We start from the raw sequence: 3,406 nt of genomic DNA, 5'->3' as shown, positions 1-3,406 counted from the left end.
GCAATGTAGAAGTTAGTACAAAAAAGCTTTTACTTTTTATCTTAAAAAATCTTGAATTGATTAAATGATTTTCAAAATAGTTGTTAAGTGCTCAATTTATTGTTGCAGTTCTGAAGATGATGCCAATTTGAACTATTGTTGGGACAAATTACACCACTTTAAATTAATCCCCAGTCTGTGTCTTAAAGTTGTCAAATGTTTAAATTCTTCACAGAAAATTTCTGTCTTTTGCCTGTTTTGCTTTTTTTTATTTTCAGTTTGTCTGATGAGGTTGATGGAATGCATCCTTCTGCAGTCAACATCTGCCGATGCTTCAGTGACAACTTCACCAGTGTTCTACCAAATATTCTCAAACTCGTCAAGGATTTGCCACTAATGAAAATTTACATGGAGGCAAGAGAGGATGCTCTGGCTGAGGACATTACAGGTACTAATTTGTTCACATACAAATAGTCAATTTGTGACATAATTGTGTAATTTATGTGCAGTCCCTTTCAAAGAGAATGGGAACCTTTGCACGGAACTATAATAGGGTGTATAATGTAACATTATCTTAGTGTTTTTCAGTTTCTTCATTTCACTGCCTGAGGTACCATGACGACTCTACTGCAGTAGCCTACCTGTACACATTTGCACATGGTCAAAGAGCCATGAAAGCAAAATCCGTCTAATGCTCAAAACCCATTCAGCATAATGTTATGGTTTTGTTGATCAAATGTTTAAATGTAACTTGGCATGTGAATTGTCGATTAAAGCTATACCTACCGATGTGGCATTTCTCTCAGCACTTAGTAAAAGTTTGAACATGAACAACCCGCCTCTCTCCAAAGCCCCGCCCCCTTCCCTCTGCCTGAGCTCTGAGGCTCCTCCTCTCTCCTCCTCTCATCTGATGCGCGATGGAAATGGAGGAGGAAACAGAGGCAGAGGTCCGGTCCGTTTTGGCGTGTCCGCGGACCCCTCCCTCAGTAATCAGATGCATCATCCACCTGCCGCGGGCCCGCGGCTCCTGTTCCATCAGTAGACCTGGTCTGTGCAGCGCTGGGTCAGTGTCTCCACTGCAGTGCCCAGGGGATGGGCGCGCGCACTGTGAACGCGCAGCCTCCACAAATTTTCCGTGGACATTTGAGGTTACATCATCTTACATTGTGTGACACCATGTACATGTACCTGTATGAGTCCCACCGTCAGAAAAGCTGAGCTTTATGCAGACCTGTTCAGTCCAGCACAGCTGACTTCCAGACTTTTATCCCCATCCTTCATTCATCAGACTCCCGTTTGTGCCCCTCAGTTGTCGTTTCTGTTCATAAATCCGTTTTTTTCCCTTCCACATGTGCATGTCAGTTCTATCCAAACACATCCTTATACAGTAGACTGTGGTCAGTGACAGGAGAAGCAGCGCCAGTGAAGCGTCAGATTCAGAGGGACACATATTCGGATGTGAGACGGAGATAATGGATCGGATGCTGGACGGCCGTAATGGATGATTGACAGGAGGCTCAGTCAGGTTCGGCCAATTATTTCACTCGGACCGACTAAAATGATTGGTCAGACTTTCATTAGAAATATATGAGAATTAAACATTTTTGAGTTTCACTACCTGGTGGATTTCTTTTACATTTTAGTTTGACCCACACTTATTAGGAGCATTTTAAGATGACAAAAGAAAAGTGTAAAAATGCCACATCACACGGTATAGCTTTAAGGGAGTTAGCAAGCATTTGCCAAATTCAAGACTTTTGGTGTTAGGATTAATCAGGCCGGGTTAAAACAAGTACCGCTCTATTTAAAGCTATACTCATTTGCATATGAGTATAAATTCACGTGCTACCCTAATTAAAAATCTTTGGTTTTCATTCCGCTCTGCAGAGCATGGTCGCTACCACCCCTAACCGGCTCTCAGGAGCAACATGAACACCACATTTCAGCCAGGTTTCATAACTACGAAAATACCCGTGTAATTGCATAGGTTATGAAGTATTCCAATAATCCGACAAGAAGCTCTGTTGTTTTGCTGAACTTTCAATCACTGCACAACAAAAAAAAAACACAACCAGCCCTCCGGCTTGACTTCCCTCTCTCCCCCAACAGCTGATGTTAGGGTGTCAAAATAAAAGTGATTACCGTGTGCTTATTGCAAAAGGACATGTTTACATAAAATAACTGGGCTATTTTCTGATGAGTCACACCTGCCACTTCTAAAGTAGCTCATTACAGGCAAAACATTTGATATTTACATACTTTCAGAATACTATTTGATACACTTACCAATGTTTAATATGGTTCAAAATTGGTGAGGAGATTTATGAAACGTTTTTCCACAATGCTATGTTTACACATTTCAATTTGGATTTTACTTTAATTGCTCTTTAATATAATCAAAATTTGATGACGTGCATTTGCATTTACAGTTGTACAATCTGTACTTGTAGGAATTGACTTCAAGGGGGGACTTCTCCTCTTGCCATCCATTTTCAAGGAGAAAATTGAGGATTTCATCATCCTTGGAGAGGTAAATACCCGGTGCCATACATAGCTTCTGGTCATAAGTTAATGTTCTTTTGAATCACTGTGCATGTCTTATCAGTTCTATCTCATTTTCTGAAATGGAAAGTCCAGTTCCTTCATTATGATTGGCTGAGATGCATTCAAAGCCATTGCAAATCAACCATAACCACACACCTACAGCTCCACAAAAGTTTTTTTCATTTGATATTACTGTGCTCCTTTTGCAGTGGCTGTGGGAGTATATGTGGATTGCTTGGCAATTGTTTCACTTTAAGCTAACTGAGGGTCTACTTAAGGATGTGGGTTATAATGGGATGTCCAACGGATGAGTCTGTTAAAAGGCACTCTGCTGTGCATCATGCCCAACAACACCCTCCACAGTAAACCCACTATAGCCCATGCCCTGTTCGGACTTTTTGCTTAAATGTATACTAATGTTTTTTTCCCTCTGAAGTAGAATAATCCTCAAACTCCATACCCAACTATTCAAATGAAGGACCAGGATTGGAAAACTGCCCTCTCCAGACAGTGTCACAGTGTTGTGACAGTCGAAGGAATTGAGGTTTGTTCCTGCAGTTCACTGGATGAGGCTTACATCGCCTCATCCAGCCAGTGTAGAACACAAACAGTCTTTCTATTCTTTCTATTCTCTACATACTTTGTGTTCAACATAACATATCCTGCATACTTCTGAAAGACTCTGCTGTTTCTTCAGAATCATATTGCAAACGTCATCATCCAGGGAGACAAACCTCTGCTGTCACGCGTGTGTTCAACCACCTTTACTGAACATGCCTGGGCTGCATAAATGTTCAAAATGTTCAAAAAGGACTTTTACACTTATAAAACTGATTCACCATATTGGACTTGTACACGCGCATGAACCTCATTTCAGCATAAC

At 41.1% G+C, this 3,406-nt stretch overlaps 1 long non-coding RNA gene across 1 annotated transcript; it reads left to right on the top strand.

Annotated features, from left to right (window-relative positions):
* Positions 1–315: 315 nt before the first annotated feature.
* LOC115435314 (uncharacterized) lies at positions 316–3,099 on the top strand. The gene is made up of 3 exons (XR_003937681.1): positions 316–427; positions 2,430–2,509; positions 2,963–3,099. It is a non-coding gene; the product is annotated as an uncharacterized LOC115435314 (long non-coding RNA).
* Positions 3,100–3,406: the final 307 nt, after the last annotated feature.

Source organism: Sphaeramia orbicularis, chromosome 16, assembly GCF_902148855.1.
Source record: "Sphaeramia orbicularis chromosome 16, fSphaOr1.1, whole genome shotgun sequence".
NCBI lineage: Eukaryota > Metazoa > Chordata > Actinopteri > Kurtiformes > Apogonidae > Sphaeramia > Sphaeramia orbicularis.
The sequence above is the reverse complement of the archived record's forward strand: the minus strand, read 5'-3'. Positions and strand labels throughout refer to the sequence as shown.